This window comes from Periplaneta americana, chromosome 2 (assembly GCF_040183065.1).
Source record: "Periplaneta americana isolate PAMFEO1 chromosome 2, P.americana_PAMFEO1_priV1, whole genome shotgun sequence".
NCBI lineage: Eukaryota > Metazoa > Arthropoda > Insecta > Blattodea > Blattidae > Periplaneta > Periplaneta americana.
The window spans coordinates 138,412,198-138,440,085 of NC_091118.1; the positions used below are offsets into that span (position 1 = coordinate 138,412,198).

General features: G+C 35.3%; 1 protein-coding gene across 1 annotated transcript in view; it reads left to right on the forward strand.

The window, feature by feature from the left end:
- LOC138695185 (cholecystokinin receptor-like) overlaps window positions 1–27,888 on the forward strand; it is a 663,775-nt gene that overhangs the window by 296,288 nt on the left and 339,599 nt on the right. The gene's annotated exons all lie outside the window — the stretch shown is intronic.

Consider the following 27,888-nt stretch of genomic DNA (forward strand, 5'->3'; position numbering starts at 1 on the left):
TGGGCGTGGCCAAAGTATTACGTCATAGTGGGCGTGGCAAGTGACGTCATGGGCGGGGCTTAAGTTATGACGTCATGGAGTGGGTGGGAGGCTTAAATTATGACGTAGGAAAGGGGCGTAACGTCATAAATGGCAATCTAAGAGTTCAAGGTTAAAGTGATGACGTAGGAAAGGGGCGTAACGTAATAAATGGCAACCTAAGAGTTCAAGGTTAAAGTGTGACGTAATGCATGTAATGGCATGACATGTTTATCTCCTCAATGTGGAAATTATGACGTAGGAAAGGGGCGTAACTTAAATTACGTCAAGGTTAAAGTATGACGTGCGGGTATGTAATGGCATGACAAGTTTATCTCCTCAATGTGGGAATTATGACGTAGGAAAGGGGCGTAACTTAAATTACGTCAAGGTTAAAGTGTGACGTCATGCAGGTATGATGTTTATCTCCTCAATGTGGAAATTATGACGTAAGAAAGGGGCGTAACGTCATAAATGGTAATCTAAGAGTTCAAGGTTAAAGTGTGACGTGCAGGTATGTTGTGGCATGACAAGTTCATACATGTTCATCTCATCAATGTTGCTATGTGTGCTGAGTCATATCCGGCAATTGTTCTAGTTCATACATGTTTGAAAACTGCTATGTGTGCAAATATTACACATCCGGCGAAAAATTAATCTATCACACTTAAACACATACATTCTTTTTCTTAAGATTCTAATGTAATGGTAATTTAATTGATTGGGGAATGGGTGTTGGAATGTGGGACATAAATGGATAAAAAATTAATCTAGCACACTTGTAAATTAAACAGGATGTGGCTGAAGTGACGTTATAAATTTGTAATTGAAGTTGGAAATGGGGGAGGGGGGGTAAAAATGTACTTTAAGCCAATTGTTGAGTAATTGATAAAAAATATTAAGATTCTAATGTACTGGTAATTGAATTGATAAATAGTAATGGCAAATGGAAATTGGAATGTGGGAATTATTGATGGCGTAAATGGTTGTACTTTAAGAAAATTTATAAAAAAATTAATCTAGCACACTTGTAAATTAAACACATACATTCTTCTCATATTATTCCAATGTAATACATTTTGAGTGGTTTGTTTAACGTATTTAATACATTATTACCAACATTAATTTCATCAGAATGTGACATTATTATGATTTAGAGCAGTAATTGTAGCAGATAAATCAACGTAGATAAATATTGCATGATGCAAATAATATGCAAGCTGTTAAATTCACATCCGGTGAAGACGCAAGTGCTGAATAATGGCCAGCTATCCAATGGATGTCCTGAAACTGGTTGTACTTTAAGCCAATTGTTGAGTAATTGATAAAAAATATTAAGATTCAAATGTACTGGTAATTGAATTGATAAATAGTAATGGCAAATAGAAATTGGAATGTGGGAATTATTGATGGCGTAAATGGTTGTACTTTAAACCAATTTATAAAAAAATTAATCTAGCACACTTGTAAATTAAACACATACATTCTTCTCATATTATTATTATTCCAATGTAATACATTTAATGTAGATGTATATGTTGTGTAATGCATAAGTGTGCAAATATTATGCAAGCTTGCTGAATCACTTCCGGCGACGATGCAATTGCTGAGTAATGATAAAAGCATGTTCTTTAAGCACCTGCAACGCGTCATATTACACAAATATTGCATGATGCAAATAATATGCAAGCTGTTAATTCACATCCGGTGAAGACGCAAGTGCTGAATAATGGCCACATTATTATTATTATTATTATTATTATTATTATTATTATTATTATTATTATTATTATTATTATTATCGTTCCAATTTAATACATTTTGAAGTAACATTTATTGGATTGATTAATAATTTAATACACTTTGAAGTAACATTTATTGGATTTATTTTAAGCCATATATTATTACCGAAGCACTTCGTAATATAGTAATTGCTTCTTCTTCTCATTATTATTATTATTATTCGTCATAAAGAAGATTAAAGTGTGACGTTATAAATTTGTAATTGAAGTTGGAAATGGGTGAGGGCTGTTTATAATTTGAAATACATACGGCATAACTTAAAGTGTGATGTTATAAATTTGTAATTGAAGTTGGAAATTGGGGGGGGGGGAATTTGATAAAATTCTAATGTGATAGTAATTTAATTGATAAATAGTAATGGGTAAGGGAAATTTGCAAGTGTTTAATTGAAATTGGAATGGAGGAATTATTGATGGCTTAAATGGTTCTACTTTAAGCCAATTGACAAAAAAATTAATCTAGCACACTTGTAAATTAAACACATACATTCTTCTCATATTATTCCAATGTAATACATTTTGAGTGGTTTGTTTAGCGTATTTAACACATTATTACCAACATTCAGAATGTGACATTATTATGATTTAGAGCAGTAATTGTAGCAGATAAATCAATGTAGATGTATATGTTGAAGTGTGCAAATATTATGCAAGCTTGCTGAATCACTTCCGGCGACGATGCAATTGCTGAGTAATGATAAAAGCATGTTCTTTAAGCACCTGCAACGCGTCATATTACACAAATATTGCATGATGCAAATAATATGCAAGCTGTTAATTCACATCCGGTGAAGACGCAAGTGCTGAATAATGGCCACATTATTATTATTATTATTATTATTATTATTATTATTATTATTATTATTATTATCGTTCCAATTTAATACATTTTGAAGTAACATTGATTGGATTGATTAATAATTTAATACTCTTTGAAGTAACATTTATTGGATTTATTTTAAGCCATATATTATTACCGAAGCACTTCGTAATATAGTAATTGCTTCTTCTTCTCATTATTATTATTATTCGTCATAAAGCAGATTAAAGTGTGACGTTATAAATTTGTAATTGAAGTTGGAAATGGGTGAGGGCTGTTTATAATTTGAAATACATACGGCATAACTTAAAGTGTGATGTTATAAATTTGTAATTGAAGTTGGAAATTGGGGGGGGGGGAATTTGATAAAATTCTAATGTAATAGTAATTTAATTGATAAATAGTAATGGGTAAGGGAAATTTGCAAGTGTTAATTGAAATTGGAATGGAGGAATTATTGATGGCGTAAATGGCATAATTTTATGTTGTTACTATTTTCTTTTACCAAGCACATCCCCATCCCCAATGACTAGATTCAGTTTAATCATTGACATTCTCTCAATCATCCTCAGGTTTTATCATACAAACATGTAATGAATCCACCGCTCCCAAATCAATAAGCTACCACTGGAATTATGTTATATTCTGGTAACATATATGTTTAGAATAATCTCAACTTATACACCAATTCTTAAGGATTATTATTATTTGAAAACCAATATACCAATTCTCAATATTGGAAAAGGATTACTAATATCTGAAAGGAAAGTGTTATAGGTTAATTCTCTAAACGAACCCAACCCTTTGGTCATGTGAGATGGAAATGGATGGTTAAGACATAGAAGAAATTACAGTGCAAAACTATTTCCAAAAAGAACATTTATTACATTCTTCATAATCAAGCTTAACATTCACCACGCTTCATCATGGTCACTGTTTTTTACACTCAGAGCATTTAAATTGTGCGATTTCTTCTTCTTCAGCTCAAACCGAGACTGGGGATGCAGTATAATCTAAATTAAAATAAATATTGTGAGACATTATTAACGCTATGGCTGCTATTACACTACCAAAGTTTTTTTGACAAAGATCTTTTATAAAATATGTGATAGTGTAATAGTTGTATAAATTCGAGCGTATTATTAATCATCTTGGCCCCCCCCTCCCACTGCTGTCTAAACTTGTTCAATGTCAATTATTCCAAACTGCAATACTTCTTTCATTACACTTCTAAATAATTCACCTCATCATCCAGCCATATTACCTCCAAGGTCATTATCAAAAACATGTTTTTTATCATTACTCAGCAATTTCATCGTCGGATGTGACATTGCATAATATTTGCACACATAGCAGATAGCTATAAGACGCCGGATGTCAATTAACAGCTTGCATATTATTTGCATCACGCAATATTTGTGTAATATAACACGTTCCAGGTGTTTCAAAAACATATTTTTATCATTACTCAGCAATTGCACCGTCGCCGGAAGTGGTTCAGCAAGCTTGCATAATATTTGCACACTTATGCATATGTAATAACATATACATCTACATTGATTTATCTGCTACAAGTACTTTATTACGAAATAATAATGTCACATTCTGATGAATTTAATGTTGGTAATAATGTATGGCTTAAATTAATTACGCTAAAGAAACCACTCAAAATGTATTACATTGGAACAATAATAAAATGAGAAGAATGTATGTGTTTAATTTACAAGTGTGCTAGATTAACTTTTTTTAAATTGGCTTAAAGTACAACCATTTACGCCATAAATAATTCCCCCATTCCAATTTCAATTAACATTTTATAAATTGGCTTAAAGTACAACCATTTACGCAATAAATAATTCCCCCATTCCAATTTCAATTAACACTTGCGAATTTCCCTTACCCATTACTATTTATGAATTAAATTACTATTACATTAGAATTTTATCAAATCCCCCTCCCCCCATTTCCAACTTCAATTACTCCAACTTCAATTACATATTTATAACGTCGCACTTTAATCTTCTTTATGACGAATAATAATAATAATAATAATAATAATAATAATAATAATAATAATAATAATGAGAAGAAGAAGAAGCAGCAATTACTATATTACGAACTGCTTCGGTAATAATGTATGGCTTAAAATAAATCCAATAAATGTTACTTCAAAATGTATTAAATTATTAATCATTCCAATCAATGTTACTTCAAAATGTATTAAATTGGAATCATAATAATAATAATAATAATAATAATAATAATAATAATAATAATAATAATAATAATAATAATAATAATAATAAGGTGGCCATTATTCAGCACTTGCGTCTTCACCGGATGTGAATTAACAGCTTGCATATTATTTGCATCATGCAATATTTGTGTAATATGACGCGTTGCAGGTGCTTAAAGAACATGCTTTTATCATTACTCAGCAATTGCATCGTCGCCGGAAGTGATTCAGCAAGCTTGCATAATATTTGCACACTTCAACATATACATCTACATTGATTTATCTGCTACAATTACTGCTCTAAATCATAATAATGTCACATTCTGAATGTTGGTAATAATGTGTTAAATACGCTAAACAAACCACTCAAAATGTATTACATTGGAATAATATGAGAAGAATGTATGTGTTTAATTTACAAGTGTGCTAGATTAATTTTTTTGTCAATTGGCTTAAAGTAGAACCATTTACGCCATCAATAATTCCTCCATTCCAATTTCAATTAACACTTGCAAATTTCCCTTACCCATTACTATTTATCAATTAAATTACTATCACATTAGAATTTTATCAAATTCCCCCCCCCCAATTTCCAACTTCAATTACAAATTTATAACATCACACTTTAAGTTATGCCGTATGTATTTCAAATTATAAACAGCCCTCACCCATTTCCAACTTCAATTACAAATTTATAACGTCACACTTTAATCTTCTTTATGACGAATAATAATAATAATAATGAGAAGAAGAAGCAATTACTATATTACGAAGTGCTTCGGTAATAATATATGGCTTAAAATAAATCCAATAAATGTTACTTCAAAGTGTATTAAATTATTAATCAATCCAATAAATGTTACTTCAAAATGTATTAAATTGGAACGATAATAATAATAATAATAATAATAATAATAATAATAATAATAATAATAATAATAATAATGTGGCCATTATTCACCACTTGCGTCTTCACCGGATGTGAATTAACAGCTTGCATATTATTTGCATCATGCAATATTTGTGTAATATGACGCGTTGCAGGTGCTTAAAGAACATGCTTTTATCATTACTCAGCAATTGCATCGTCGCCGGAAGTGATTCAGCAAGCTTGCATAATATTTGCACACTTATGCATTACACAACATATACATCTACATTAAATGTATTACATTGGAATAATAATAATATGAGAAGAATGTATGTGTTTAATTTACAAGTGTGCTAGATTAATTTTTTTATAAATTGGTTTAAAGTACAACCATTTACGCCATCAATAATTCCCACATTCCAATTTCCATTTGCCATTACTATTTATCAATTCAATTACCAGTACATTAGAATCTTAATATTTTTTATCAATTACTCAACAATTGGCTTAAAGTACAACCAGTTTCAGGACATCCATTGGATAGCTGGCCATTATTCAGCACTTGCGTCTTCACCGGATGTGAATTTAACAGCTTGCATATTATTTGCATCATGCAATATTTATCTACGTTGATTTATCTGCTACAATTACTGCTCTAAATCATAATAATGTCACATTCTGATGAAATTAATGTTGGTAATAATGTATTAAATACGTTAAACAAACCACTCAAAATGTATTACATTGGAATAATATGAGAAGAATGTATGTGTTTAATTTACAAGTGAGCTAGATTAATTTTTTTATAAATTTTCTTAAAGTACAACCATTTACGCCATCAATAATTCCCACATTCCAATTTCCATTTGCCATTACTATTTATCAATTCAATTACCAGTACATTAGAATCTTAATATTTTTTATCAATTACTCAACAATTGGCTTAAAGTACATTTTTACCCCCCCTCCCCCATTTCCAACTTCAATTACAAATTTATAACGTCACTTCAGCCACATCCTGTTTAATTTACAAGTGTGCTAGATTAATTTTTTATCCATTTATGTCCCACATTCCAACACCCATTCCCCAATAAATTAAATTACCATTACATTAGAATCTTAAGAAAAAGAATGTATGTGTTTAAGTGTGATAGATTAATTCTTCGCCGGATGTGTAATATTTGCACACATAGCAGTTTTCAAACATGTATGAACTAGAACAATTGCCGGATATGACTCAGCACACATAGCAACATTGATGAGATGAACATGTATGAACTTGTCATGCCACAACATACCTGCACGTCACACTTTAACCTTGAACTCTTAGATTACCATTTATGACGTTACGCCCCTTTCTTACGTCATAATTTCCACATTGAGGAGATAAACATCATACCTGCATGACGTCACACTTTAACCTTGACGTAATTTAAGTTACGCCCCTTTCCTACGTCATAATTCCCACATTGAGGAGATAAACTTGTCATGCCATTACATACCCGCACGTCATACTTTAACCTTGACGTAATTTAAGTTACGCCCCTTTCCTACGTCATAATTTCCACATTGAGGAGATAAACATGTCATGCCATTACATGCATTACGTCACACTTTAACCTTGAACTCTTAGGTTGCCATTTATTACGTTACGCCCCTTTCCTACGTCATCACTTTAACCTTGAACTCTTAGATTGCCATTTATGACGTTACGCCCCTTTCCTACGTCATAATTTAAGCCTCCCACCCACTCCATGACGTCATAACTTAAGCCCCGCCCATGACGTCACTTGCCACGCCCACTATGACGTAATACTTTGGCCACGCCCACAATGACGTCACATGGGAGCCTGTGGGAGCCTGTCTCACAGGTGGTATGACCATCATTTGTATTCTACTTATATAATTATTAGACAAGTTTTGATTACCACTTATCACTTAGACTGTGTCTATTCTCGTGCTTTAGAAGAAAGTATGTTTTATTTACTTCATGTATTGGACAAGTTTTGATTGGCGGTTATAGGTGACGTGTCTATACTCGAGTATTCGATGAAAGTATGTTCCATGTACTTCGTGTATTGGGCTAATTTTCATTAACGGTTAGGGGTGATATAATCTATACTCCTGTATTCGATGCAAGTATGTTCCGTGTACTTCGTGTATTGGGCTAATTTTCATTAACGGTTAGGGGTGATATAATCTATACTCCTGTATTCGATGAAAGTATGTTCCATGTACTTCGTGCATTGGGCTAATTTCCATTAACGATTAGGGATGGTATAATATATACTCCTATATTCGATGAAAGTATGTTCCATGTACTTCGTGCATTGGGCTAATTTTCATTAACGATTAGGGATGATTATAATCTATACTCCTGTATTCGATGAAAGTATGTTCCATGTACTTCGTGTATTGGGCTAATTTTCATTAACGATTAGGGATGATATAATCTATACTCCTGTATCCGATGAAAGTATGTTAAATTTGTTCTACGTATACGGTAAGTTTTTAATATATCGGTTACAAACGATTATGTTTATACTCGTGTATGCGATGAAAGTATTTTTATTCACTCTATGTGCTGAGTAAATTTCGATTAGGCCTATTATTGGTTACAGAAAACGTGCTTATAGCGTTGGATGAAAATGTTTCATTCTCACTATTGGATAAGTTTTCATTAATGGCAAGAGATGAAATGTCTATCTCTAATTGTTATATTGGGATTATGTTTAACTTGGTTTATATATTGAGCAGGTTTTGGTTACCAATTACGAATTTTGTGTTTATAATCGTTTATTAGATGAACGTACAGTACGTTTCATTTACTTTAATCATTGAACAAGTTTTTATTACCGATTACTGTAGAGATAATGTGTATATATTCGTGTATTCGCTCAAAATAAATTAATTTACTTTATTTATTGGGAAAATTTGTATTATCAGTTAGGGATTATGTGTCTGTACTTGTATATTAGTTGAAAGTATGTTTACTTTACTTCATAATATATAGGGAAAGTTTGATTACCGGTTAGATATGGCATCTCTATAGGTTACTCGTGTATTCGATGAAAGTATATCTCATTTAATCTATACATTGGTCGAATTTTCGTTACCGGTTCGAGATGATATACAGGGTGTAAGGGGTATAAATTCCATCTTTTTTACAGTCGTCGGGGACGGCCTACTGCATCAAAAAATGTCCATACAATATAGTGTCAAAACTTAGTTTTCCCACAAAAACTTTTTTCTTATTTTATTTGCGTTATACTCCTTATATCGTTAGCAAAATCACGAAAACAATTACATCAGCAGGTATATCTAGCATAGAGTTAATATTAGTTGAAATAAATATTTGTGTGTTCCATTATGTTTTTGTGAAATTAAATAAAAATGGATGCTTAAAGTTGTTAATATTCTGGCGTGAGAGACGTGGCAACGTTCAGCAGTCAGTACTCTGCATAGACATACGTACATGTCAGCTGATTTCAAGCTCCCTATCCATAGGTATATTGCCGAGCGAATGACAGTTCAGTACAGGGTATTGAATAAACAACAAATTCATAGTTTAGGAATATATGTTATTAATTTATGAAGTAAGTCGTCGTAATTCAAGTGAGACAAGAAGGATGTGCCGTCAACGTTTTCCTCAAAAACGATTACCTAATCGGCAAACTTTTGTAGCAGTTTTTCAACGATTTTTAGAAACCACGAGTCTCTTACCCCTTTTCGAAACTCTCACAATCAGAAATTTGTTTAAAAATGATACTGCGTCCACACCTGTGGAGTAACGGTTAGCGCTTCTAGCCGCGAAACCAAGTGGCCCGGGTTCGATTCCCGATCGGGACAAGTTACCTGGTTGAGGTTTTTTCCGGGGTTTTCCCTCAACCCAATATGAGCAAATGCTGGGTAACTTTCGGTGTTGGACCCCGGACTCATTTCACCGGCATTATCACCTTCATCTCATTCAGACGCTAAATAACCTTAGATGTTGATGAAGCGTCGTAAAATAACCTGCTAAATTAATTAATGATACTGCTTTACGGATCCGGGAGAGATTAATATGTTGCATTAGAAAAAATTTCGTGTGATTGTGTTTATTTTTTAGACATACAATAACAAAATGGAGCAATATTTTTACATAAAATGTAAATTTACCACAATGTTCTATTAATGAGATTAAAAGTTTGTATTTGCAGCTTGTTTTATGTAAACAACAGTATTATTATGGTCCGCTCCTGCATTAGAACGGAGCATCTGTTTTGTACTGTATGTCTGTACCCGCTTGAGCTGTACTGTGTATTTATAAACGCACTCCTCCCTATCCAGCAACGTTCCAAGGCCTAATATTATAAACTTTAATAATTAGTTAAATATTGCAATTGGAAAAAAAATTATAAGGACATTTTTTCTTGCTTATGTCATGAATAATCATCAGTTTAAATAATGGCACTTATGCCCCTTATACCCTGTATATCGATTTTGACGCCGAAGTAGCCGCATTAATAATTTTGTTCTCGATTATTTATTTATGCATCATGTATAAAAAATGTTACAGAGACCGGGAGCGGGTTCAGTGGTCCAAAGCGATGGTATTTGCTTAATATACTCATGGCCGGAAACGCGTCATATGAGCGGTAGAGGCCAATAAAGTTTTGTTTAGTGTTGCTGGTTCCTGTGACACTACGATATTCACAAACGCTCACCTATTGCCAAGAATGGTCTTGTTTTCAATTTTATTGCATAGGTACTGAATGTGAGCGGTAAATGCGGCCAATTCAGTTTCGTAACTATCAACTCCAATAAACAGTTACACTTCCAAATAAAAACGTATTGTGAGCAGCATTGTGCACCAAGCCCAAAACGAATATGTGACTTGCCTTGGCAACGCATGGCCTACCCATACTTTACGTAGGAAAATCGGCAGGCAGAGTTGCCAGAGATGATATAGAAACAGTGCCGGAGCACTTTATGTTTTTTAACTTTTGGGGAAGGGGAAGGTTTGGATGCAAAACAGAAATAAGACAAAGAAATAATTGCCATAAAGTAAGACTGTAAGGAGAATGCAAGGCAACACCAAACAATATCTACTCAATTTAGCTTCTGAAGCTCAATAAACCGAAATGGTTACTGTAAGGGTGATTATTCTGCGCAATGTAATAAGCTGATCTAAATTTCGCTTTTGTTGCTTCACGGTGGGCTGCACTCGTTTATTCGCCAACATTTTCAATTGATTGCTTTTCAGACATACGAATAATTTTTTGTGCTAAATTATGGGCACTGGATTTCTTGTGTTCAATGATTTTTACGTAGTGACTTAAGCTGATCTGATCTGATCGATCAGTAGTAATTTACTGAATACTGTCATTAGATACAGAAATACATTCTTTTTTTAATGCATCTAATGTAATTACTTCATGACACACTTTACAGCCTAGCTTACATTGCTTACACTCAATCAACGGATAAACTTCTTCTTTTTTTTTTTTTTTTTTGACCACGTCATATTTTCTTCATTCCATACATTCGGCCACTCACGTTGCAGGCCGACTGTTTGCTTTCACTATTTTGAACATTATGATGTTGAATATTCTTCGCAGTCATACTGGAACTGTATCTTCTATAACAGTAGACTATCTCTGGTTGAATTACTAGGTTCATCAAGTAGAAGCGATAGGTTTGAGACATCAACAATATCAGGAGAGGAAGCTTTTGTAACTCCGCTAGTAACAGCAATGACAGGAGAAAAGAAAGAAGTTTTTTGTCTATGTTTATGTTGTTCCATATTTACTGAAGGGCAATAGATAAAAACAAAAGTTTCAAGCAGTCTTTTAGTCACGTTATAGGCAGTAAATTGATTGTTTAAAATTCACTTCGTAAAATAACTGGGAAACACAACACGTTTCGATAAGTAACACCATAGACAATCTCCTGTATGGTACAAAGACGCGAAAACTAACTAAATCTGATACGGAACGAAACGAAAGTGAATTAGGAATGTGATCATTTCGCGCAGGCGCACTAAAGTTTAGTTTGGTGGCTATCCTGTCACTGATTCTTCCCCCATTTCTCACCACACACACCGTCTACGCTCCTAGTTGTCTCGCGACCCTCTACTTCCCAACTTGTTCCGATTTTCTAAAGGAAGCACAGAAAATATAATCACTAAATATTCTGACATTAACTAAGATATCGTTAGCTGGAAAAGTATTGTGATGTCAAAATAGAGATTTTAAAATTCCAAATCAGTGCCGGAGCTCCGTTCCACCTTCGAACGCAGTGCCGGAGCGTCGCTCCGCTCCGCTCCACCTCCACTCCATCCCTGCATAGAAACAACACCAGACGTCTCCAAAACCGTACTTGCGAGTAAACCCCTGAACGGAACCGAAGCCAGTACGTAATGAGCGCGCTCCGCCTCACCCATCCCACCTGTACTGTACTCAATGTTTATGCGTAAACGAAGAGCAGTGGCGGACTGCCGTTATCATTGTATTGGTCGGCGTGTTCCACCGTTTCACAATGTCTTCTAACCATGCACGTAGTACATTCAAGGGTGAAAGTGAAGAGAAACATTTTGTGTTAGTGGGGAGAATGTGAAATGCTTAATTTGTACGAAAATTCTTAAGGGTGTGTTAAAATTCAATATGCGACGACAATACTCGACTCTTCACAATGAATATCATACAATTACAGGCATGTTGGACATGTGAAAACAATTTATTTTGGGGCTATCTGTATAACTGTTGGTTATACATAATAATCAGTATATTACAATACCGTACGTTTACACTCAGTTCCGCATGACATAGGGTAAACTAGGTAGTTATTGACCAGTATACGGTGATTGACCGGTTCCTTTTTTCAAGTATATTGTGAATAAACCACGATCGTGATTTCACTTTTTGCTGCATATACCTCTAGTAGCAACCCTTATTTGTGGTTAGTTGTCGCTGTTCATCCCACTGAGTTAGTGTCTGTTGTCTGAGAGGACTGAAATCGATTGGAAATGCAACTGAACGTAAACAAGTGTAAGTAACTAGAGAAATTGCTAAGAATAATGCACGCAATAATTTATTTATTCTGCAAAGGATACATAAATTCTGGTGCTCGTTTTTACACTCACAGTGTGAGAAAAGGTATAAGGTTTCCGTCCACAGAATATTATTTTGTTAAAGTTTTTATATGACATAAAAATGCCCCGTGGTCAATCACTATAAAGTGGATGGCCGCAAACTACAGTGATTGGTCGTTCATAAATTATTTGTTAGAATAATGACCAATTTGCTCCAATTCTATATATGTTATCGGTTAAATGATGGGGAGTTTTACAGGACTGATACTATATTATAATGCCTAAGCCAGGTAAAGTGCATTATACAGGGGAAGCTTTACGAAACGCTACAGAACCTGTCCACAGTGGATTTGATTTAAATGAAGCAGCCAAGAAGTTTGGTGTCCTAAAAGCAACCTTAGCGTCCAGAAGCAAATATCCCGTTGAAGGAACAGTGTTCTTTGGTCCTCGTCCAGTGCTGGGTGAAGCCATTTGTAATAACATCAGAGAAATGACACACACTTGCTTCTGATAAGGCACAAAAGAGAAAAATGGAAGAAGAGGCAAGAGAAGGAAGGAAGCGAATAAGAAATGAAAGAAAAGGCAGCGAGAAGAGTTCTTTACTTATTTTTTTAACTTGGTTATTTAACGAAACTGTATCAACTATGAGGTTATTTAGCGTCGATGGGATTGATGGTAGCGAGATGGTATTTGGCGAGATGAGGCCGAGGATTCGTCATAGATTACCTGACATTTGCCTTACGGTTGGGCAAAACCTCGGAAAAACCCAACCAGGTAATCAGCCCAAGCTGGAATTGAACCCGCGCCCGAACGAAACTTCGGATCGGCAGGCAAACACCTTTGCCGACAGAGCTACGCCGGTGGCGAATAGTTCTTAATGAGAAAGATCAGAAGAAGAGAAACGAAACAGACAAGAAAAAAGTGAAAATTGTGAAAATGTGTTGTTCAATCACTAATAAATGAGTATTCAATAACTGTGCAGTAGACGGTCAATCACTAATAAGCGTGTGGTCAATAACTGTGCAGTAGACGGTCAATCACTAATAAGCGTGTGGTCAATAACTGTGCAGTAGACGGTCAATAACTGTAAAAGTGGACTTGTTGTGTTTATTTAATTTATCTTTGCATTAAATTTTTTTTTTCTTTTGTTTATTGATTTTGATTTGTTTCTGAATCTTCATTTGACCCAATACCTTTAAAATTCTCTCAATAAGTTACCACTGTTTTCCGCTATTTCATTGTTTTATTATTCATTAGCTTAAGTGTCAATCACTATACAGTTTACCCTACTTATAGTTTTTTGTTTAATTTTAGGTGAAATGCTTAGGCCTACAAATATTTTTATAAATAAAAAACAAGAAAATACAAACACAAATCATACACGTGTTCTCAGTCTTAAACAAAAAAAAAAGCTTCTTGCTAACTATGTTCTAGCTTGGAATATTGGAAAATCAATTAAACCTTTTACAGAAGCATCATTTGTAAAATCGTGCATACAGAACGCTACTAAAAACAAAGTCAAAGTTTAAGAAAATTAAATTGTTTCCAATTACAGTTCAGAGAAGGAATTTCAAGATTGTAAAAGTAATTGAATCTAAAGTCGAAACCACAATTAACAGTTTGTAGCTTAATCACTTGCATTGGACGAAAGCACAGATAGAAATGACGAAGCTCACCTAGCCATTTTCATTCGAGGAGTTAATTAACATTTTATTGTGTCTGAATGTCTTCTAGATGTAATTACAAAATATAACCGGAGAAGATCTTTTCCAGGCACTGAAAGGCACCATAGAACAGAAGAGGTTGAATTTGCAATGGCTTGTGTCAATAGCAGCAGAAGGGGCTCCAGCTTCATAGTATGTCAAAATAATATACAAACGTATGATATTTCTTATTCTTTTGATGTTATTATTTGTAAACCTAAGCAGACCGTTGTCGCGATCCCCCACTGACCGCTCCCATCTGTTGAGGTACGTGTCTCTTCTCCTTCTCTAGTTCTACAGCACACAGTGTTCGGCGGGCAGCATCGAAAGCACGAATGACGATACGCTTTTTGGAGACCTCTGAACAATACTAAGCAAAACTTAGCTGGCCTCTAGCACTCACAAGATGTGTTTCCTCCCTTATGTATATTAAGCAAATATTATTGACTCCTTTTCCAGTCTGTGTAATATCACAAGGCCCACTTCATTTAATGAATAGTATTGTTTTACACACTGTAATAATTACGTAAATTAAAGTCAAGGGAAGAAATGTGGAGTTCAATTACAGACAATATTCAGAAATAATATTCACTTTTGTGCGTATATTATAATTGATCTAGTTGTAATGTACCACGTAGACGCAGTACTATGTATTTACCTGCCACATCGCGGGGGGGACTTTAGAGACACCGGTGATTCTCAATGGAGAACTGGCTGCTATAGCTCGCAACACTTTTGCCACTCTGTTTTCAGTGTTATGCAACATATGATATCACGAATAAAAAACAGGAACTATTGTATAATGTTACTGATTCGGCTAGCATGGCTGGTGGGGTGTAAAAGAGTTGTTACAAAAATAATAAAAGAAGGCAGTCTGCTGTGAAGCTAAGAGGCGTTTCCATTTTTCTAGACGTAAAAATATAGGGTGAGGGAAAGAAAAGAATAGAGATTGATGATTTAATAGAATACCAAATAAAACGTTTAATTCATAAATTTAGATTGTTAGGAAGACCGTCCCTGCAATCGTAACTGACAAAGGAACAGGTCAACAGCTGTCATCATAGTCCAAGCACGAGATATAATTAAGAAACAATCGGGGGTTCATAAACTAAAACATGTTTTGTGTCACACTTACAGGACTGCATACGACAAAACAACATACTGTAGGTCTACTGTATTCATCACTAGGAGCGGATTCGCATGTACAAAAAAAAAAAAAAAAAAAAAAAAAAAACGGAAAAATGTGTATGTAAAGAAGTGGCAAAAAAACGGAGTAAGACTTTCGTGGTTCGAATTCTGCCTGGGAAGGAAACTTTCTTTTTGTTCCTTATTCAGATTTATTCCCAATACTTTTCGATTGCTGGTAAAATTCATGTTCTGGGAATAATACATTAATTAAGTAGTAAAATATCACTGCAATCGAAAAGTATTGCGAATAAATTTGAATAAGGAACAAAAAAATAGTTTACTTTCCAGGCAGGATTCGAACCACGAAAGTCTTAGTTACCAGTTTATCGTGCTCTGGAGTGAACAAGGCTCTGAAATCAGCTACAAGGGTCGGTCCGGTTTTTTTGCCACTACTGTACATATGCACCTAAAACTAGGATATATATGCAGTATCAAAATTGAAAAACATTTTATTTTCGGTCATTTCTTCTTACTTATAATTTTTCTTTTATACATAGGAATATTTAAATACCGCCAGTTGTTAAAGTTGCGTGTCCTTCAACCCACTTCTGGCACATTTTTCGTTAGGCATTGTTGATAAAACTAATTGAAAATTAATAATTTTCTTGCAGCTAAGTTGTTCTAAAATACAGTACACTCTACACACTAAATAAGTTTCTTTGACTTGTCACTAGCGTGTGAGCAAATATTTTCGGCCTTTCCCGCCAGTCAATTTGAGTGACGTCATTTCTAAGGTAGTGATCCTTCCCTTGAAGTGGTATCGATATGGAGGAGAGAACGAGAGTCTTCGAGAGTACTTTGCTACCAAGCGGGTACCTAGTTCAAGAACTAACACGACCAATATCGCCAGTCACTTTGTCTATTGCCAGCTAGATGGAAATCACCACCGAGCACCGTATTTTCATGATCGAAGCTTATTTCCGATTTGGAAGGGTACTCAAGGAGAATATAATTACGATGTGGGTCGCTATGTGAATGAATTTCGTCTCTCTTACCCAGAATTTCAGCAGGTACCCATAGAAAACATTACAAGAGGTGTTAAATCGGGCGAACGCGCTGGCCACGGAACAGGTCCTGCTCGTCCAATCCAATGTTCCCCATAGTCGTCGGTTAGTTGTGCTCTTGAGTCGACGCTGAAGTGTGCTGGGGCACCATCATGCTGGAACCGGAGATTTCGGTGCACAGCAAGCAGTACACTGTCCAGCAGGTTCGGAAGTGTGGTCTGCAGGAACAGTAGATAAGCTGCCCCAGTTAATCTTGCTGGTAGAATTACACATCCCAGCAGAAGAGTACCAACAATTCCAGCCCAGGTGTTTTGGAAAACCTGTACCGGTGATTGCGAACAACAATTGCACGTGGGTTATTTTAATCCCAGATGTGACTATTCGTACTATTGAAGTATCCGACACGTATAAATACGGATTGCTACGACAGAGTGAGGGCTTACGACGCAGATGATCAACGTATACAGTTTGATTATGGTGCGTGGCGTGCGCAGCTTGATAAATGCGTATAACTCATAAACGACGTGTTTGGGAGTGTATGTTCCTTAACAAAAAATGATCCTCTCTGCATGGCCTATTATCCCTATCAGTTTGTCGGTGAGGTCCTGTCACATGCTATATGTGAAACAGATTGTCACGAGTGGTCACGAGGCGTTAAAATCTGGCTGCCCTCGTAAATAATGGTTACTATAACATCAAAGTATATGGCAAAAAATTCAATATAGGAGTTAAGGAAGTAGTGGATTGCTACGTAAGTAAATTTCTCATTCTATAACCTGCTCGTTAATGTCAGCAATTGCACCCACTGAAGTATGAAGCGGATATATGTTTGTGCTTACATTAACCTCTGTGGGCGATACTATGAACACAGCTTCGCTTCGGTAATCTAAAGTTGGTTGACATTTAACGTAGAATCAATATTTGATTTATCAATTAAAATAGCAAACGAAGCGCGAACAAAACTTAATCTCGTTTCACCGTCACGCTTTGGTTCGTTAAAAGTCGCTACGACCACTCAACGTTGCTGCAAGCGAATGCAACTAACTGGATGAAAATTAAATTGTTTTTGTATGTAGGCTCATTCAGTGTTTGTAGAGTTTAACATAGTGGTTTCGTATGTCGATGAATTTATTTTTAAATTCAAAGCTATCATATTGAATGGAACACGATATAAATTTTGTCAATAAGCATGATATATCAAATACTTCCGTGATGAAATAACATATTTTGGTGTTCCCACGTTGGGCAGATCATTTACAGTTTGTATGTATGTATGTATGTATGTATGTATGTATGTATGTATGTATGTATGTATGTATGTATGTATGTATGTATGTATGTATGTATGTATGTATTATGTATGTATGTATGATTGTGTGTATATATGTAAAAAAATTAAATTATGGTTAATTTAACGACTCTCGCAACTGCAGAGCTTATATCAGCGTCGCCGGTGTGCCGGAATTTGGTCCCGCAGGAGTTCTTTTACATGCCAGTAAATCTACTGACATGAGTATGTCGTATTTAAACACACTTAAATGCCATCGATAAAGGCCAGGATCGAACCCGCAACCTTAGGCACAGAAGACCAGCACTATACCGACTACGCTACCAAGGGCGACTATGTATGTATGTAATATGTGTATGTATGTACGTATAAGAATTGGTTAAAATAAATATAGGCCTACTCCTAACACATATAAATGGGTTTTGAGAAACAAAGTTTTTGAACTTTCGAAAATTCATATGCGAAAGTACTTTAAAAAGTGTAGATATCAGGATTCTTTACGAAAGTAAGTAAAATCCTGAAGATTCTGCAGCGAATGCTGTGGGATATTTTGCATTTGCACTACTGGCTGTTTAACTGTACATCAATGATATATTCGGATATTATAGGGACTTCAAACGATGCCAATTCGTTACATATGAGAAAATTAACAAAGTTTTTCCGAAAAGGCTCAGAAATGTGCCTTAAAAATTAGGTGGTCTCAGTTCTGAGTGAGCGGTCAGTTTCGACTATAGGACTACGATCTGCGTATCGCAGGGTTAAAATGATCTAGCCGAGTATGGTTCCAAAGCGTTTATTTAATTTGTTATAGCCATCACAGGTCTATGACAGTAAATGCAGATTACATAATAATTTTATCCACTTTTGCCTGCATCCATTCTGCGAATTCCGCGGCATTGTCATTAATCCGTTCACACGGAAACAGATTTTAAAAGTTTCAGTTTAAAACTTGTTAGGTAAACCGCGTTATTGTCAAAAGTGTCCGGCGATTCACAAGAAAGTAATAATTTTTCAAATACTTGGTTGAAACCCGTAATAATAATACTCACCATCCATTTTGTAACTACTGTATATTTTTAGTGTAATTAAGGTGTAAATAATGATGAGTGATGACATAAGCCAGTGATCGCCAAAAGCTGTGTGGCGACTTGAGTAGATGTAGATCTACTCAAGTCTAACGATGAAATCGTACTCCCAACCTCTTCTTATCCCCTTCACTTCGTTACAAGTAAGTAGGCAGATATCAGTAGCGGATCTACACTTGGTAATACTATGTGTTAGATACTGTGAAATGAAATGTCTCTTTCAAAACCGAAATCAAATATGCAAAAACGTAAATTTAAGAAGCATGATAGGAACAGTTGTTTTTTCGTAAGGTTCTAAATTTGCTATAAAATGTTGAATGGAATATTTATTAACAATGTACGACGTCATTATTTTTCCTGTCATAAAGATTACCACGCCCTTACCTGAGAATTGAATATTTCATTGATAAACAAAAAAAATAAAATAAAATGTATCGTTACCTATTTCGTCTTATAAAATGGAGCAAACCATCAATGCCATACATTTATAAATAAAATATAACGCTAACATTCTTGCATAAAAGGCTCATGTCAGTAGATTTACTGGTGAGTAAAAGAACTTCTGCGGTACAAAATTCCGGCACACCGGCGACGCTGATATAACCTCGGCAGTTGCTAGCGTCTTTAAATAAACCATAATTTAAAAAAAAATTGCTACACAAATAGATGGGAGTGCTTATGCTCAGTAATATTGCTTCAGTATTATGGATAATATTACACTTTTTTCATTTTAGGAATAAAATGAACTAAATGCTATAAGATTTGAAAGAAGCAAGCTCATGTACAGACCCAGATACAAAATTCAAGTGGCTCAAATTTTGTTTCTGGGTCTGTACAAACGATAGTGACGAAGTTACTACAACCCTTGCGATGAAACAAAAAATAAATAATATATAAATAAAACTTATAGCTAACTATTTTACTTTCTGGGAAAATTTACCATTTTATATTAAGGTCAGATGGCTTATTTGGGGTAAAATTCTTCTACATTTCATCGACTTACGTAGTGTATTTCTAACTTCATGGTCAGCTGGTACGGTTTTGTAATTTCAGAATGTCTGCCGATATAAAGTACGTATTTTCTTTCATGGAGGAAAGAAAATATATTTTTTATTAATACAGTCTTAGTGAAACTTACCGCAGAGTCCGTATAGGCCAGTCTCTATCTGATGCTTTTCCAATTCACTGCGGGCTAAAGCAAGGAGATGCACTATCACCTTTACTTTTTAACTTCGCTCTAGAATATACCATTAGGAAGGTTCAGGATAACACAGAGGATTTAGAATTGAACGGGTTACATCAGCTTCTTGCTTATGCGGATGACGTGAATATGTTAGGAGAAAATCCACAAACGATTAGGGAAAACACGGTAATTCTACTTGAAGCAAGTAAAGCAATAGGTATGGAAGTAAATTCCGAAAAGACAAAATATATGATTATGTCTCGTAACCAGAATATTATACGAAATGGAATTATAAACATTGGAGATTTATCCTTCGAAGAGGTTGAAAAATTCAAATATCTTGGAGTAACAGTAACAAATATAAATGACACTCGGGAGGAAATTAAACACAGAATAAACATGGGAAATGCGTGTTATTATTCGGTTGAGAAGCTTTTGTCTTCAAGTCTGCTGTCAAAAAATCTGAAAGTTAGAATTTATAAAACAGTTATATTACCGGTTGTTCTTTATGGTTGTGAAACTTGGACTCTCACTTTGAGAGAGGAACAGAGATTAAGAGTGTTTGAGAATAAGGTTCTCAGGAAAATATTTGGGCTAAGAGGGATGAAGTTACAGGAGAATGGAGAAAGTTACACAACACAGAACTGCACGCGTTTTATTCTTCACCTGACATAATTCCAGACGTTTGAGATGGATAGGGTATGTGGCACTTATGGACGAATCCAGAAATGCATATAGACTGTTAGTTGGGAGGCCGGAGGGAATAAGACCTTTGGGGAGGCCGAGACGTAGATGGAAAGATAATATTAAAATGGATTTGAGGGAGGTGGGATATGATGGTAGGGACTGGATTAATCTTGCTCAGTATAGGGACCTATGGCGGGCTTATGTGAGGACGGCAATGAACCTCCGGGTTCCTTAAAAGCCATAAGTAAGTAAGTGCGGTAATAATGAATAGGAGGGGAAAAAGTTAATATGGATAAAGAGTATGTAATTAATAACTAAAAGAATATTATATTGCTTTTGTTTTCCTGTCACGGTCTTCCTCTGCATTGTCATTCATTGCATTACCTGAAGGGATACCCACTCCACCTCTTCCTCTCTCTGTGGTGGTGGTGGTGTGCAGGTTATATTTCTATTGCGTCATCATTTCGTGGTGTTTGACAACCGCTGACGTAAGCAACTATGCATTTCGAAGTCCATGACAGGCGACTTGCTCTGAAGTCGTTTATATCGATTTATGATTCTTTGCGCGCTAAAACAGTTTTTAAAATGTGTAGTTCAAACTACTGCAAAATGTTCTTCTTCACTCGAATAGATCTTGTCGAGAGCTTCGATACGATACCTCGCACATTCGTTTTACACTCATGGTTATCCAGATATTGTAAGAAATGCTTATTGGTTCACAAGGAAACAGTATTCTTCATATATTTCAATACATCTCGTCGAGAGATTTCTATTAAAGAATATTTTCTGTTTAGGTCTAAGTGTAACAATTGAAAGGCTGTGACATAAATTTTCAGTTAAACGATAATTGAGTAGTTTAATATCAAAGACGGACATCTGTCGTCTCCATAGTTTTGATCTAGAGGCAATTTTTTAATTCACAGTGTTCTTTGTAATATTTAACTCAATTTATTTTATAAATGTAGTGTTAGAGTTTGCATATGGTTTCACCATAACTGGAAAGAGCGTGAAAAATTGTATAAAAAACCACAGCTATCTAAATTTTGATTGAGGTCAGATGTCCGTCTTTGATATTAAGCTACTCAATTAGCGTTTTATAAAATGTATTATTTAAATACCCCCTATGGTTATAGTATATCGACAGTAAAAATATAAGAGCATTTCTCTTTCGTTACAACATTATCCAACTAAGTACTTGTTAAATTAGCAACTCATAGAGTCCCGAGGACAGTCAGAGAAGTACCTAGGAAATTACAAGTTATATCCATATTAATTAGCTATTTTATGTGGAATTTTGAAATAAAATACAGCTTGCAGAAGAATAAAATAACCAAAATAACTTCAGCCTGACCGTGGTTCATTGTGATTACCCCATTTAAATGAAAATAACGATGTTTAATTATTGTGCACATCTGAAAACGTAATAGTTTCAGAGCTTTCTCATTATTACATTTGGAAAAATTCTCAGAATTTCATGATACAAAAAGAAAGGTATACTTTGAGTAAAGGATATGACGATCTGGAAACGTAATAATTCATAAAACGTACGCCTATAGGCACTTAGGTGTGGACCAATGTTATCCTCCATGGTCTAGCACTCTAGCGGATACCGTGCTAACCATTTTTTTTCCGAAGTTCACGGCTTCAAAAAAAGCGATTAAATCTTTGTTATGGTTTCCTCCTAAAGGGAAACAAAGCTTGGGGACCCGTAGAGACGGCGGTCGATTTCTCAGTAACTGCATAACAGAAAAAGTCGCTGAACTTCCGACGTGAGAGCTTTATTACCGAGATGGGCCAAGTTAGATCACGATAGGATGGAGTGAGCTAAACAGCAAACGTTCTGATGGAGGCAGACAAAAACCTTAAATTTTTTTCTTCCACCATGTTAATAATGTCAAAAGAAGTACTTATACAAATTTTGGCCAATCGACCGCAATATTACGAGGCCATCCAGAAAGTGATTTTCCCTGGGGCCGTTCATAGAAAAAAGCACAATTGCATAGAAATATTTATTGAAACAGATACAGCAATTGTTGCCCTATTCGTCAACATATCCCCCACTGGAATTGAGAGATTTGTCATACCATGGGATCAATTTTTGTGTCGTAGAAGTCAGCCGCCCCAGATCGGAACCAGCGTTTGACTGCGTCTGCACCTCTCTCTGTCGACCCCATGGTATGAGAAATGTCTCAGTTCCTAAGGAAAATATGTTGAAAAATAGCTCAACAATTGCTGCGTCCGTTCCAATAAATTTGTCCAATGAAATTGTGTTTTTTTTTTCTGTTAGCGGCCTTTGGCGAACTTTTTCTTTACGGCCCTCATAACTGCGGTCGAGTGGCAAAATTTGCATACGCACTTCTTTTGACATTATTAATATTGTGGAAGAAAAAAAAAATAACTTTTTTATCTGCCCCCATCAGAACGTTTGCTTGTAAGACCCGAGTGTTAATGTAGCTACTTTTGTACGAGTTGTATACAATACTTTATCTACGTTGTTCGTTATTTGTCAAAAATTAGAAGAAAATAAATCTATAAATTCAATGAAGCGTATTAAATCGCTTAGGCCTATGTCAGTGAAGAATTTTATCTACTTTCGTTGTAAAAGTAGGCTGTTATTTGACAATTTTGTATGTTAAAAAATGACTTATTGCGAGTTTATATTGTATCTGTATTCTGTGTATAAAATAAGAATTATTATAATATGTTCTGAATTTGACTCTACTGGACTGTACCCGAGCACGAGCATATGCTTATTTCGGGTATCTATTCATATGAACCATTTTCAAATGTAAATTGTGAATAAATTTGAATTTGAATTTGAATTTGTGAGATATAGTTTCTCAAGTCATATTAAAAAAATAGGTGTACAGCGGTCAAGGCGTAAAAAATCTTCCAATATGAATTAAATTATATACGTAGGCCTATATATTGAGTCCTTGGTACGACCGATAGAGAGATAAATTTTGGCTCTCGATGACACCCCAACGGGTTCAGACTGGGAACAAGGGAATTCCCTGTTTATCGTCAGCTGTCACTGAAATTCAAGTGAAAGCACACACAGACATGAAATTACGTGAAATGCACAGCTTCATATCAATGTACAGATCTTATAATTATTGTTAAATAAAGTAATAGAAAACACGTTGCTATGTTATTTTACTTAGCAACGTGTTATGAAGTATTTTATAGCAATTATTACCATAGCAACAATACAACTGACGTCATGAATAATCTATACGAATAATAAATCTGTAGCCGAAATTTTTCTGGTAATTTTCGATTTTCCAAAAATAATTGGTCCTAACATATATAATTAACAACCCTGAAACCGAAAATCGCTTTTTTTAATTTTTGTTTGCTATCTGTCTGTCTGTATGTTTGTTACCTTTTCACGCGATAATGGCTGAACGGATTTCGATGAAAATTGGAATATAAATTAAGTCCGTTGTAACTTAGATTTTAGGCTATATGGCATTCAAAAAACGTTATTTAAAATGGGGGTTATAAGGGGGCCTGAATTAAATAAATCGAAATATCTCGCTTATTATTGATTTTTGTGAAAAATGTTACGTAACAGTTTCTTTAAAAATAATTTGCGATAAGTTTTATTTCTAAAAAAATTTTGATAGGACTGATATTTAATGAGATAAATGAGTTTTAAAATTAAAATAACTGCCATCTAAGGCCGTGTAATGAATTAAAAAACAAATGACTTCGTCTATAAGGGGCCTTGGACAGCAACAATCGAAAGCTATGAAAGATAGCCTACAGATAATGTTTCTGCGTTTCTATGCAGTAATATCGGAAGCTAAATTAACCGATCTGTATAATTAATTATTAATTCATCATTGGAAAGTGTAGTTTCTCTAGATGGACATAATGCTATAATGTTATCACAGTAACTTCTGAGTGAATCCAGGACAGGTAAGATTAAAATAGATTCTTATGCACAGAAAACTTGATAGGCTATTCTGTATATTCGTTTCCTGTATTTCCTAAACTAATTCTTATGACCAAATGAGTGGTCTCTGGATCAAAATGATCGCATTTTAATTGTTTAATTCAATTTCAATCAAGTAACATTAAACGAGTTATCTTCTATCAAACACGAATGTTCCCTGGATCAAATGTCCTATTTTAATTATATAATTACTTTATATTTATTTCTAACGGGTGCAGCGGAGCGCACGGGTACGGCTAGTAAAGAATAAATTTTATTTGTTATATTATAACTTAGGTAATGGAATGGAATAGAATTTAGGGGAGGGGGCAATATACTTCAGCACTGCGACCTGTTACGATCTATTGCACTAATCCTCAAGCAAGATGCATTCCAAACCCACATTGGCTGACTACACTAAAGTTCGCTGCGTACCCAAGTTTCGAGCAGGCAACTTCCCTCGTCCCTAGTCCAGCCCCCTCCGTGCGTCGCCAGCCGGGGATCGGGGAATGCTATGGAATGATAACGAAATGGAGAAATGGTGACGGAATGATGTAGATGCCTAATATGGTGAAAAACGGGAGAATCCCGAGAAAAACCCTAACTGCGACCTTGTCCGCCACAAGTGTCACTGTGGATTATTCAATGAAAAATCCCAGACCTGACCGGGACTCGAACCCGGCCGCCTGCGTGACAGACTGGAGATCTGGCCACTCATCCACCGCAGGATAACTTAGGTAATAGTGACCGATGTCTGCAGTGTGATTTGGTGGAGGTCGAGAGACAGTGTGGTTATGATTTGAATGAGGAGAGGATGATAGAGCAAGCTCATGTGTACTTAAGCACCGGTATTACCGCCTAATAAACTCATTTGTCAGAGGGCTGGCTTACGACGACAGCAGATCCGAGTTCAAATTTCGGCGATGACGGAATTGTATTTTTAGCGGACAAATCCAGCCTTGTGACGGGATTTCTCGGGATTATTTTGTTCCTTCCTTGTAAATCTATCAACACGCTCAACAATTCTTCTCCATTCACTCTTATATCCGATTCTAAAAGCAGGGTATCACTTTTGTTTGCACCACGCCGAATCGATCGTTCTCCGTGATGGGTTTTTTCATGTTTTGTCGAAAAATTGGTAGATGGCACTAGTGATGGATTCTAGAAGATTTAATAATTTGCTTAGTATAAAAAATACCGGAGATCGCAAGATTCTTCTTTCCTAACGGGAACATGACGACCCATACAGATCTGCGAGCTAAGGATGATCACCACCAGATATGCGATGTACGAAATTGATGGCTGGAGAGGAATGTATAGTGTGCTGGATTGTGAAGCCGGCTTAGCCGGACAGCACAATCGACATGCGAATCACTCTATCACTGGTGAAGGAAAAGCTTATTTGGGATTAAGTATATTGGGATTGTCCGTCCATGTCCCGCTCGGTAAACAACTCCATCTCTATATGTAACTGGCCTGGGTGCATTGAGCTCTCTCAAAATTTCTATACGGGGGAGAAATTGCAACAAATTTTACCTCGAACCCACTATCAGGGGCAAGATTATTTTATATGCCGTAATTCTACGACTCAGTACTTGCAGCTTTAATTCCTTTCCGAAGGAAATCATGCTTAAGGTCTCTTATTCTTTAAAATCCTTAAAAGCCGGTTTTGAGCACGTTAAGCGCCAACATGATTACTGTAGGATCACAGAGAAAAATGATAAAAGGTGTTTTGTTACATATTCTCTCCGATGCTGTGTATGTAATGCATATTTTTGTATAGCTCAGCTGATGAATTGTATATGCTTGTAAATTGAACTAATCTCCTATCTATGTATTACGTATTTTTGTGTAGCTCATTTAATTAATTGTGTGTACTTGTAAATTGAAATTTATTTCCGAGATTTTCCCAACCGTAAGACAAATTTCACATAAACTATGGCTGCTCCTCGGCGTCGCCTTATCTTTCCAAAGAATTGTATAATTCTTGACTTCCTCCACATGTTAAAGCTTCAATGCCAATGTAAGGTCTATTGCATACAATGAATGAAGCGAACAATCAAATGACATTTTCAGGAGGTGAATCTTTGAGACATTTCAATCAGAAGAGTTAAAGAAATTTAGTTTGCTTATAATTTTTTATGAAACTTAATAGCGTAATTCAAGGAAACTGTTAATGAAATTCCCGATATCCTCAATCAATTTAAGAGAGCAGTGAATTCTGATAGCATATATTTGAACGAATTTTACTTTTGTCTCTTAAATTTGCAGAAATTTGTAAATTTTCGTTCGCAAGAGTAATTATTTGGTTATTGCCTGGAGTTAACAGATACACAATACAGCTCGAGTGAATGTTAGAGAGATGGAGGAGAGAACAAGAAATGTGAACAAACGATGTTGTGTTTAAAGATAGCTCTGGAAATTTATTTTCTCTTAGGCTGGGCGCACACATATCTATGGGTAGCAAGACTGCTTTAAACGAAAACATTTTTGCTTAAATATGCTCAAAGATGTTTTTTCAATGATTGATATAGGAAAGCCGCACACTTATCTAGCACGATACAAAATTGCTGTACAGTTTGTTTGAACGAGTTTAAACATGGTTGAGCAAAGTGCAAGAACGATATACATGGGTCATTCAATAATTAGTGGCAACAATTGAATTAACAAGAAAGAAACCATTTTTGGAACAGTCACATTCTTGCAATGCTCAGAAGTAATCTCCTCCAACATGAAGAACCCGCCTCCATACCTCAGGGAGACGACGGATGCCATCCACAGCGTCTTGTTGTACTAATCTTCGAACAGACTGCTCTACTACTGCTATAATTGCCTGTATATCTAAACCGAACTCCTGTAAGTGGTAATTTCATTTTTGCAAAATAGGTCAAAATCACATGGGGTCATATCTGAGGAGTATGGAGGATGCTCCAGAATTTTCCTGTTCCATCTGCGAAGTAAATTAACCACAGGGGCAGCTATGTTAGAACG